The sequence below is a fragment of the Oryctolagus cuniculus genome, chromosome 6, assembly GCF_051225735.1.
Source record: "Oryctolagus cuniculus isolate XC-2025 breed Fujian yellow rabbit chromosome 6, ASM5122573v1, whole genome shotgun sequence".
In the NCBI taxonomy this organism is placed as follows: domain Eukaryota; kingdom Metazoa; phylum Chordata; class Mammalia; order Lagomorpha; family Leporidae; genus Oryctolagus; species Oryctolagus cuniculus.
The window spans coordinates 157,888,735-157,901,962 of NC_142872.1; positions in this window are offsets into that span (position 1 = coordinate 157,888,735).

A 13,228-nucleotide genomic window follows, 5' to 3' on the forward strand; every position below is an offset into this window, starting at 1 on the left:
AAACTCCTCTGTTACGCTGCATCCCCTAACTCCTTAGCATATGATAGTGAATCCATCCAGAAAAGTCCTGTGACGCAATTAGGTAAAAAAAAATCTTGGTTTTATCTTATTTCTTCCTCTCAGAACATACAGATTTGCTTTTCCTCTTAGGAGTAAATCGAGAACCAAAAGCACCTCAACCACCTAATATTTAAACTGAAAACAACTGTCATGATTGAACATGTAGAAAAGATCCGTTCTCATTTGTCAGGGACTGGTGGTGTCTTCCCTCTAGTATTTACAACCTAACAATCAGTGTATCCTTCATCTACTCCCCAAAATGCAGCAGGAAAGGAAACAGAGAGGCCAGGGCTCTGAGGGGAGGATGCCTGTGCATTTATGTCCACTGACACCCACATCCCCAGCCGGTGTCTTTTTAGACCCCTTGTCTGTCATTTCTGCTTAACCTGGATGATTACCACACAAAGTAACCCCTGGCCAGTTAGCTATTTCTGAAACACATCACCTTATTTCCTTTCATTTGCTAGCAAGCAAAGGAGTGGTAGGCAATAAGTAAGATGCAAAGACTTAAACTGACAGCTACCAGTTGGGGATTCATTACATGGACTTGTAAGATTACAATGGCAATCAAATGATCAAACAGCCCTAGGACAATAGTGTATCCTGGTGTGTGTGTGTGTGTGTGTGTGTGTGTGTGTGTTATGCTTTCCTGACCATTCTCACCTATTTCCATATCTCCAGTTATAATTGCAGCTTATTAAGACCTGGAGGAGAATGACAATGCTCTCCAGGGAGTTCTTGGCAGCTTTTGCATGTTCAGATGAGTATGCTAAGTAATAGAAGGAAATGCTTTTCTCCAAAGTCCTGTCTCCCTCTGATGAGGTTCCTGCTACTTCTGAAGCTTTTCCTTATTTGAGGAAGCTTTTACAGACCACTTCAGAGAACTTCAGGGAGTCTAGATTTGTACTATATAGCCCTTTATGCCTAATTAGATTACCTGTTACTTACCTGCATGTCTCTGTCCTCACAAGCGTCTTCAGTCTCTAACAGACGGACCAAGGTCATTGCAGTGTCCTTGTTCACTACCATATGCACTAGGCATTCAAAGATATCCATTGACTTATTCTTCTCGTTCAATAGAAATTCTCATTGAGAAAAATCAAAAGGCTTGGCGAAATCAAAATATGCTCTGTTTCAACTTTTCTATCACTCCATCAGAGAAAGAAAACAGACTGGCTTGATGCCATCGATTCTCCACAAAGCCCTGCTGTTTTTCACCCAAAACCCTATGCTCTTATGGCTGCTCGGGTATTGATTTTGGGTGAGATAATCAGTTTGCTTGTTTGTTTCCCTGTGTGATACATTGACAGATCTATATCATGCAGCACTATCATTTCTCTCCTTTCATGGGAATGCGCTTTAAATTGCTCCTTCCATACACTTTGACCACCTTCCCCCACCCCAAGCTTCATGAATCACTTACAATCATTGCTAGTGGTTGTAATATCCTGATTTGACCTTGGTAAACTTGACTTTGTAGGTTAGAAACACATTCCAACTACTTGAAATGTAACAAAGATTTCCCCAGGCCATATCAGGATAGTGGTTAAAAATAGGGCTTTTTAAAAACACTAATAACATTATTTCTGCTTCCTTTTCACAAACTATTATCAGACTCCCATCTGATTCAACTCCTTCCCACACAGAATTCCCAGAGGTCACTGAGGATGTCTCTAATGTTTGCAAACAAATCCTCTGGGCTGCCATCTGAGTTCTGCCATGTCCTCCTCTCTCACTCCTTTGCCGTGATGAGTCCTGCTATTGCTGGCCATGAAGCTGTCTCCTGTCCCTGTGGGTCTGCTAACACCCACCCAAGAGTGACATCTGCTGTGCCTCTTCACTTGCGGCAACACCCACCCAAGAGTGACATCTGCTGTGCCTCTTCACTTGCGGCTGGTTCAGCTCACAGGTGGGAGAGTCAGGGGTGTGCTCTGGGGGAACTCAAGACAGGAAAAATCCCACCTGCCACAGCAGCCACAAAGTAGGACAGCTGTGGAATGTGGCACGCAGGGTGATTTTGCTAAAGCAGCCCTTTCAGGTTTACCCTCTGTCCTCTCCATGGGACCAGTCAAGAGTGTTCGTCCAGGAACAAGTTGCGTAGCAGACACTGACATTCTTTAGAATGACCCTGAATTCCTATACAAATCATTCTCTATGAGACAAAATCCTTTGTCCCAACTCTGTCTTTGTTCTAAACGATATCTTGTTCAAATGATTCTTAGTCCATCGTGACAATAAAATGTTTGTATGTTCAAGTGGCCTTTAAACATGTCCATTTACATCTACTTCCTAGAGTGACTGTAGTTTAAAGTCATGCTGATACTCTCTTTATATTAAAAAATAAAAAAAAAAACTAGTAGCTATGCTCTTCTGTGTCTTTCTGCCTCCCAACCTATAGGTTTTCCTGTTCATAAGAATGTACTGGGCATCTCCAGTATGCCAGGTGCTTGCACATAGTGCTAGGGAAGCAGAGATAATAAAATAGCTAACTGGAGAGCTATAAATAAATGTTTATTATTATGCAGTTTGAGGGTTCTTCTATTACAGGAATTATATAAACTTGCCATAGCAACACAAAAGGGAGGAGTTTTTGTTAATTTAGGCATCAGAGAAGACTTCCTGCGGGTGAAAATGTCTACACTGAGTATTGAAGGACAAGGAGGTCCCAATGGGTGGGTCAGGGTGGATGTTGCTGGGGACTGGAAGAACACAAAGCCACAGTTTTGAGACACACAGACCATGGTGTTCTTGGAAGAACTCCAAGTAATTGGGTATCATGTGTTCACAAGGTATGGGATTTGGTGAGGTTAGGAAAGGGGGTTTTGTCTACTGAGCCTGCTAAAGCTTATGGTCATACCTATGTTTAGCCTATTCCTCATCTGCAGACAATGAGTGTTCTCATCTTCTCCATTGGGTTTACCAAAACATACCATCCTAACCCCCATCACCTGGGCAAAAAAGATGCATTTCTTTCCATCAGTAAAATCCAGTAACCCAGGAAAAATAAACATTTTTCAGAGATAGCTTCTGCTGTGGTTTCTTCATTATTTGGTGATCTATCTTCCATGGCGCTTTGTTTGTCTTTTCTGTGGTCATTAGTGGTTCAGATTCTATGTCACAGACAGTAATTCTTTGGCAGGTAGACAGGTACTCTCTTGGTGGGGCAAGATGCCAGTATACCATCTCTGACCCAGGTAAATAAAAAAGCATTCACATTCAGTCAGCTTTTTTCTGTTAAAAATGAGCAGGCTATCATTCAGGCAACTCACTTATTAACTGCACATGTAGTACAAGTGTTCCTCCCTTAATGGAAGCAAGAAAGGATGTCAATGTTTAACATATTAGGATTGACTAAACACTGTAGCAAAAGGCAAGTTGGTACGTTAGTACAATAGGTACTTTTGCTTGCTAATCTCAGGGTGCAATGTAGAGAACTCTGCTCCACACAACCACTCGTGCATCCAGTCTACACCCATCATCAGCCACAACTATCTTCAACAGTTATTTTTAAAGTTTCCATGGAAGAGAAAATGAGAACATGGAGAACCATGGGAAGAGAGTATTTGGCCAGGAATGTCATACAAGGCTTCTGCATGCCTTCTGATGTTCAGAAATCAGCCTCATAGCCTTGATCCGATTGCAAAGAAAACTTGGAAATGTGGTTTCCCTGCGTTCTTTAGGAGAAAATGAAACAGTATGCTAAATACATGACTTTTGTAGCATTGATCACCGGCACAGGGAAACATAGAGAAAACACAGACTGATCACCCCTTTATGTCTTTGTAATGAACACTAGCCCATTTCATTTTGATAAAACCAGGATGGAGATAGTATCCCAGGTATTTCTTAAATATTTTTATTTATGTATTTAGTAAATATAAATTTCCAAAGTACAGTTTATGGATTACAATGGCTTCACCACCACCCCATAATTTCCCTCCCACTCACACCCCTCCCATCTCCTGCTCCCTCTCCCATTCCATTCACATCAAGATTCATTTTCAATTATCTTTATATAAGAAGATTGATTTAGTATATATTAAGTAAAGATTTCATCAGTTTGCACCCACACAGAAACACAAAGTATTAAATACTGTTTGAGTACTAGTTATAGCATTACTTCACATGGGACAACACGTTAAGGACAGATCCCACATGAGAAGTAAATACACAGTGACTCCTGTTGTTGACTTAACAAATTGACACACTTGTTTAAGGCGTCAGTAATCTCCCTAGGCTCTAGTCATGAGTTGCCAAGGCTATGGAAGCCTTTTGAGTTCGCCGACTTCAATCTTATTCAGACAGGGTCATAGTCAAAGTAGAAGTTTTCTCCTCCCTTCAGAGAAAGGTACCTTTTTCTTTGATGGCCCTGTTCTTTCCACTGGGATCTCACTCACAGAGATCTTTCATTTAGGTCCTCTTTTTTTTTTTTCCAGAGTGTCTTGGCTTTCCATGCCTAAAATACTCTCACTGGCTCTTCAGCCAGATCCAAATGCCTTAATGGCTGATTATGAGGCCAGAGTTCTGTTTAGGACACCTGCCATTCTATGAGTCTGCTGTGTATCCCACTTCCCATGATGGATCATTCTCTCCCTTTTTGATTCTATCAGTTAGTATTAGCAGACACTAGTCTTGTTTGTCTGATCCCTTTGACAGCATCCCAGGTATTGAGAATGGCAGATGACAAACTTCTGCACTTGTGGACCTGGATATATAGGTATGTGAGAGCCAAACATTTAAAAGAGGCCATGTCAGCTCCTAGAGAGCATCAGAGGATGGAGTATGCTGCTTTTCAGAGTCTGTGAGTTTTATTTATGAACACGAACACTGCAGTTTGGAAAAACAGCCCTTAACATTTTCCCATCTGAATCTATATTTTCAAGGCTGTTAGCAATTTTTCCATATAACAAGATGTCACATTAAGAGGAACACCTGCTAATACCTATCTCCAAAGGCTATTCCACATCATCCATGGTTGCAACAGAATAAAATGATATTTGAGACAGAAATTTACCTTTTTATCATCCAGGAGCAAATATCTACCTAATGAAAGAGCCCATATAACATTTACACATAGATCTAAGGCATGAGCATCAGAAGGGGAATGACAGAAAATGAGGAAGGTCATTTTGGTTCATTACATCAAGTTCTTGCAGAGCTTCACAGACTTGAAATAATTTCAATGTTTTATGGTTATCATTTTTTATGTTGATCATTTTAGTACCTAGCTATATTCATGGATTTTTCAGACTTACCAAACAAAATTTAAAACACCCTTTACCAAGCGTTAGATGTTACATGAGAATAATGCAATAGTTTGAGGAAAAGTGTATTACATCTCAAGAAATACTTTATAGTACTGGTGTGGGAGTGGTATTAAAATTCATCTAATAACGGCTATTATTTTGTGTAGGAACTTTGGGTTCCCAAACTCATATACTTTCTATCCTTCTCCTTCCACAATTTGGATACTTACAATCATTGATATTTTGACAGTAAGGATGGTGCAAATACTTTTCTTACAACATTGGCATAGGTACTAAGTGAGATAATATGCACACATTTTTGAAGGAGTAAAAGTTGCCAGTTATAATCCCTTGGTCTTATCCAAGTAAGATATGGCTTTCTTTTCCTTGCCCCAGATGTACTCCTCCAAGAAAGTTTTATGCTCCTCCAAATTAGGTAGCCCCAAATATTCACAGACTTGCAAAGGGAAGATCTTTTTAAAGAGTGATGAGGTAGACACAAAACAGAAGACAGCATTTCCACAGCTCACATTAGACTGTGATCTCCTGAAGATAAGTAATTTGGGACCCTTAGCTTAGTGGTAAGTATATAGTAGTAGCACAGAAAAATATATTGGAAAGGAAGAACAATCCATCTCACCTTTGACTAAATCCAAATTAATAGTCTAACTGGAAATATAAGCTTGCAAAGCATGAAATGTGTTGGCACTGTGCATTATTTATTTACTAAATTTGTTGATGTCAAAACCCTTCAATCACTTCAGGGGTGTATAACAAATAAGAAAGCAAAATATAGGCAAAGTGTTGAGTTAGAAGAAGTAAGAAATAAGTGGGAAAAGCAAGAAGATTACTCAAAATCCTGTTTGTTGTCAGAAGTTTCTTTCATCTCCAAAGTGATAATTGGGCTTGTGGTGTACAAATAACATCTTGAAGTTAAAATTCACTTGACGTGAATTCAATTGAGAAGGGAAACATAGAGCAAGGGCCACCATTAAGTGGAAATGAGAAAGTTAAATAAAGATTGAGGAAAATATGTACAATACAAACACAGATTTAAAGGATAAAATGAAGGCAACTAATGGGCAGATTACATGAACTATGAGACTGAGCTGGACTGAATTAAGAATAAGAAAAATTTGATAAGGATGAAACTCAATTAGAAAGAAAAACCATAGTAAATACCATTTTTAAAAAAATATTTTATTCATTTGTTTGAAAAGCAGAGTTACAGAGAATCAGAGGCAGAGAGACAGAGAGAGAGAGAGATCTTCCATCTGCTGGTTCACTCCCCAGATGGCCATAACAGCCAGAGCAATGCTGATCCAAAGCCAGGAGCCAGGAGCTTCTTCTGGGTCTCCCACGTGGGTTCAGGAGTCCAAGTGCTTGGGCCACCTTCCACTACTTTCCCAGGCTAGAGCAGAGAGCTAGATTGGAAGAAGAGCAGCCAGGACTAGAACCAGTACCCATATGAGATGCTGGCACCATAGGTGGAGGATTATCCTACTGTACCAAAGTGCTGGCCTAAGAAGTCTCATTCTTAATGAGCAAATTAACTCCTTAATTAGAGTCTTGGCTTCAACTTCCTCACAGCTAAAATCCAGAAAAAATTGGAATAGCTCAAGCAAAAGATGTACTAGACCTTTGGGATGTCTCTTAGTGTCCAAACTGCTAGGAACCTAGAACTCTGTGTTCCCAGATCTACTTCCAGAAATTTATATTAAAAATAGACTTATAGGGACTGGCACTGTGGCATAATGGTTAAAGCTGCTGCCTGCAGTGCCAGCATCCCATATGAGCACCAGTTTAAGACCTGGCTGCTCCACTTCTGATCCAGCTCTCTGCTATGGCCTTGAAAAGCAGTACAAAATGCCCCCAGGTACTTGGGCTCCTGCACCTGCATGGGAGACCTGGAGGAAGCTCCTGGCTCCTGGCTTTGGATCAGTGTAGCTAAAGCCCTTGCAGCCATTTGGGGAGTGAACCAGCAGATGGAAGACCTCTCTTTCTGCCTTTGCCTCTGCCTCTCTGTACCTCTGCATTTCAAATAAATAAATAAATCCTTTTAAAAATAGACTTTTGTACACCTACCAGTATCAGCCACAGAGCTCCTCTATGGCAGCCGTCACCACCTGCCTTTCTGTTGGAGGCTCACATCATCTTACTGTGACTCATACCATGGCCTCTATATCCTCAGTGCAATCATCAACCATCCTCCACGACACATGCTGAACTCCAGCCTAGCTCTGCCATTAACAATAGGCTATTCAACACCACCCTGAACATCCATCCTGTTGACTCCATGAATTCCAATTCTGACCTTTTTTAAAATTTTATTTAAAGTATACAGATTTAATGTTATCATATATACAGATTTAGGAACATACTGACACTTCCCACCCTACTCTCTCCTGTCCACACTCCCACAGCCCCTCCTCCTTCCTCTTCTATACTCTGTCTTGATTTTTACAATGGTCTACATTGTTTATACTCAAAGATTAACTCTACACTAAGTAAAGAGTTCAACAAATAGTATGAAGAAAAAACACTCTTTCTCAACAGTAGAGTCAAAGGCTCTAAACAACAATTGAATCTCAATTTGTCAATTTCACTTCTATACAGTACACTTTAGGTACTCAATTAGTTACTACAGATCAGGAAAAGCATAACTGATGCTATTTCACTAAGTATAATGGTTTCCAATTGCATCCACTTTGTTGTAATGGCAAGATTTCATTAATCTTTACAGCTGAGTAGTATTCCATAGTGTATGTATAATATAATTTCTTTATCCAGTATTCAGTTGATGGACATCTGAGTTGATTCTATATCTTAGCTATTTTGAATTGAGACGCAATGAACATGGGAGTACAGATAGCTCTTTCATATTCTGATTTCATTTCTCTTGGGTAAATTCCCAGGAGTAGGATTGCTGGGTAATATGGCAGATCTAATTAAAAATTTCTGAGGTATCTCCATAGTATCTTCCACAATGGCTGTACTAATTTACATTCCCACCAACAGTGGATCAGGGTATCTTTTTCCCCACATTTTCGCCAACATTTATTGTTTGTTGATTGCTGTATGAAAGCCTTTCTAACAGGGGTGAGGTGAAATTTCATTGTGGTTTTGATTTGCATTTCCTAATGGCTACTGATCCGGAGTATTTTTTCATGTGTCTAATGGCCATTTGAATTTCTTGTTTTGAAAAATGCCTGTTCAACAACACTCCAGCAGAAGGATCAGGCCATCAAGGACAGAGGCGCCTTTCTCTGAAGGGAGGAAGGAACCTCCACTGTGATATGGCCTTGACTAAACAAATTCAGAGTTGATGAACTCAAGGGGCTTCCATAGCCTAGACAGCTCATAGCAAGAGTCTCGGGTGATTGCTGACGTCATAAATAAGAGTGCCAATTGTTAAATCAACAACGGGAGTCACTGGGTTCATGCTCCCCTCGCAGGATCTCTGTCCTTAATATGTTTATCTATGAAACTCAAAAACAACACTAGTCGAACAATACCCTAACCTGGTTCCGTTGTGTGAGGGCAACCTGTTGAAATCCCTGCTTAGTATATACTAAATTGATCTTCAGTATATGAAGGTAAGCGAAAATGAAACGTGATGAAGGGGGGGGAGGGGAGAGGAAGTGGGTGAGGGGAGGGCCACGGGAGGGAGGGAGGTCGGGGGGAAGCCACAACAATGCAAAAGATGCATTTTATATTCTACTTAAAACTATTGGTTGAGCTCTGTAATTAATACACAATTACTCTTAGGTGTTTAATGCTATAACTAGTACTCAAATAGTATTTTACACTTTATGTTTCTGTGTGGGAGCAAAATGTGGTAATCTTTACTTAACATACGCTAAATTGATCTTCTGTATATAAAGATAATTGAAAATTAATTGTGATGTGAAGGGGAAGGGGAGAGGGAGTGGGAGAGGGGAGCGTTGTGGATGGGAGGGAAGACACGGTGGGGGGGGGGGGAGGCTATTGTGGTCCATAAGATGTACTTTGGAAATTTATGCTCATTAAATAAATTTAAAAAAAAAATGAAATAAGATAAAAAAAAAAAAGAAAAATGCCTGTTCAAGTCCTTAGCCCATTTCTTAAATGGATTGTTTGTTTTGTTGTTATTGAGTTTCTTGAGCTCTTATAGATTCTGGATATTAATCCTTCATCAATTTCATATTTTGCAAATATTTTCCCCCATTCTGTCAGTTGTCTCTTCACATTGCTGATTGTTTCTTTTGCAGTGCAGAAGCTTCTTAGCTTGATGTAAGGTCATTTGTCAATTTTAGTTTTGATTGCTTGTGCTTCTGAGGTCCTCTCAAGAAGTCTTTGCCTATGCCAATGTCTTGCAGAGTTTCCCCAATGTTCCTTAGTAATCTAATGGTCTTTGATCCATTTTAAGTGAATTTTGTACAGCTATTATTTTGTTGAAGATTTTTGCATCTGTGTTCATTCAAGTTATTGGTCTTAAGTTCCCTTTCTCTGTTGAATCTTGTTCAGGTTTAGGAATTAAGGTGATGCTGGCTTCATAAAAGGAGCTTGGTAAAATTCCCTACCTTTTAATTGTTTTAAATAGCTTGAGAAGAATTGTAATTAGTTATTCTTTACATGTCTGCTAGAATTCAGAGTGAAGCCATGTGGTTGTGGGCTTTTCTTTGTTGGGCAGGTCTTTATTACTGATTCAATCCCCTTCTTGGTTATTGGTCTGTTTAAGTTTTCTGTCTTCACGACTCACTTTGGTAGACTGTATGTGTCCAAGAATCTATCCATGTCTTCTAGATTTTCCAGTTTGTTTGCATAAAGCTCTTTGTGGTAATTTCTGTTGGTACATTTTACTTTTGTGGTATCTGTTATTACATTTTCTTTTTCATCTCTGATTTTTTTATTTGGGTCTTTTACCTGTTGCTGTTGTTTTTCATTTTGTTTTGGTTTTATTTTGGTTAGTTTGGCCAATGATGTATCAATTTTTTGTTTTGTTTTGTTGTTTGTTTGTTTGTTTTTCAAAAAAAAAGCTCTTCACTTCATTGATCTTTGGTATTGTTTTATTTTTATTTCTATTTTGTTCATTTCTTCTCTAATTTTAATTATTTCTTTACTCCTATTAATTTGAGTTTGGTTTGTGGTTGTTTTTTAGGTCCTTGAGATGCACTGATAGCTCACTTATTTGGTGCCTTTCCAATTTCTTGGTGTAGGCACCACTTGCTATAAATTTTCCTCTTAACACTGCTTTTCCTGTAACCCCTAAATTTTCTTTTTTTGAGATTGTCCATTTTATTTATTTATTTGAAAGGCATAGTTATAGAGGAAGAGGTAGAGAAAGAGAAAGAGAGAGAGGGAGGGAGAGAAAGAGGTCTTCCATCCCCTGGTTCACACTCCAAATGGCCACAATGGCTGGAGCTGGGCCAATCCTAAGCCAGGAACCTCAAGCTTCTTCTGGGTCTCCCACGTGGGTACAGGGGCCCAAGCACTTTGAGCCATCTTCTACTGCTTTTCCAGAGTTGGATCAGAAGTATATCAGCTAGGACTCGAACTGGTGGTGATAAAGGATGCCAGCACTGCTGGTGGTAGCTTTTACCTTCTGTGCCACAGTGCCAGTCCTGTCCCTAAGTTTTGATATGTTATATGTTGTCTTAATTTATTGCCAGAATTTTTTGCTTCCCTTTTGATTTCTTCTGTGGCCACTGTTCATTCAGGGGTATGTTGTTCAGTCTACACATGTTCACATATGTTCTTGAGATTCTTGAGTTGTGGCCGGCGCAGCGGCTCACTAGGCTAATCCTCCGCCTTGCGGCGCCGGCACACCAGGTTCTAGTCCCGGTCGGGGCACCGGATTCTGTCCCGGTTGCCCCTCTTCCAGGCCAGCTCTCTGCTGTGGCCAGGGAGTGCAGTGGAGGATGGCCCAAGTACTTGGGCCCTGCACCCCATGAGAGACAGGAGAAGCACCTGGCTCCTGCCTTCAGATCAGCGCAGTACGCTGGCCGCGGCGGCCATTGGAGGGTGAACCAACGGCAAAGGAAGACCTTTCTCTCTGTCTCTCTCTCTCACTGTCCACTCTGCCTGTCAAAAAAAAAAAAAGAGAGAGATTCTTGAATTGTTAATTTCCAGCTTCTTTCCATTGTGGTCAGAAAAGATGCATGGTATGATGTTCACTACTTCCCCACTTCATCCAGCCAGTAATATGCAGTTTAATGAGATTATCTGTATGTGAATCATGATATGGGAAAATGAATTTGTTTCAAAATAGTAAATACTGAGATAAAGACTGGAAGAAAAGATTCTGTACTCAAAGTGTCATTTAGTACAATTCACACTCCTCACATTCTTTTGTCAACCTCAATTTATCATCTATAAATGCTCCACCTCATAATCCCCCAAATCTAAGCCCTTTTAGACTTTTCCAGTGTTCTGTTCATATATCATTTTCAAAGTAAAATTAAGATATATTGGCTGTATAAATTAATATGTTTTGTTTTGCGACCTTGTCTTCATCCTTCCCAAAGGGAGCTAAATTTAGTTCCAAAATATGTTCTTCATCCTCATTCTCATCCAGGTAAAAAAAGAATTATCACAAGATAAGGAAAATATATAAACAAAATTCCATGTCACATGGGAATTCAAGAAACCCAGAATAGCTAAAACAATTTCAAAAAAGGACAAAGTTGAAGAACTTATACTTCCTGATCTCAAAATTGATTACAAAGTTACAGTAATAATGATAGATATATAAATTAGTAGAACAGAATTGAGAGTACCAAAGCCTCATATTTGTAGCTAACTTATTTTCAACAAAATGTCAAGACAGTTCAATGGGAGAAAGGTGTTTGTGATAGCAATAATGCAGTCTCTTGGCATGTGCACATTCTGTATTTGAGTGCCTGGGTTTGAGTCCTGGCTCCACTTCTGACTCTAGCTTCCTGCTTATGTGCACCCTGGAAGGCAGTAGGTGATGGATCAAGTAGCTGGGTCCCTAACACTAACATGGGAGACCAGATTAAGTTCTCAGGTCCTGGTTTCAGCATAGCCCACTTTCTCTGTTTCTCTTTCTCTCACTCTCTCCCTCTCTCTCTCTCTCTCTCTCTCTCAAATACATTAAATTTAAAAATTATTTTTAAAACAACAAAATATCATCCCCATGCTCATTGCAGCTCAATTCACAATAGCTAAGATATGGAATAAACCCAGGTGTCCATCAACTTATGACTGGATAAAAAAATTATTATTATTATGGAATACTATTATTATGGAATACTATTCAGCAGTTTAAAAAAATCCTGTCTTTTTCAACAAAATGGATGCAACTGTAGAGCATTATACTTAGTGAAATAAGCCAATCCCAAAAAGACAAATATCATATGTATTCCCTGATCTGTGGTACCTAATAGAATACCTAAAATGTACCATTAGGAGTGAAATTGATGATTTGAGATTCAATGATTGTTCACAGCCTTTGTCTTGACTGTTGAGGAACAGTGTTTTTTTTTTTTTCTCTTTGTACTATTTGTTGAACTCTTTACTTAGTGTAGGGTTAATCTTATGAGATCTTTATAAAAAAGTAAGAGTAGGAATAGGCAAGGGAGAAGGAAGAATGGTGGGAGCATGGATGGGAAGCATCACTATTTTCCTAAATCTCTATGTATGAGATACATGAAATTTGTATATCTTAAATAAAATTGTTTAAAAAGATGAATAAAAGGAAAAGAAACAACAAAATATCACATTCAAAAGAATGAAATTGTATCCCTGCCTCATATTACATAGAAAAAAATCAGTCAAAATATATCAAATATCTAAATGTAAGAGGTAAAGCATTGACACTCTAAGGAGAGGGAGAGGCAAGATGGCAGAATAGGAAGGGAGCACACTGATAGTCTGGGGAGAGACAGTTTAATAAAAGTGGAGATACTGCAGTTTCAAGG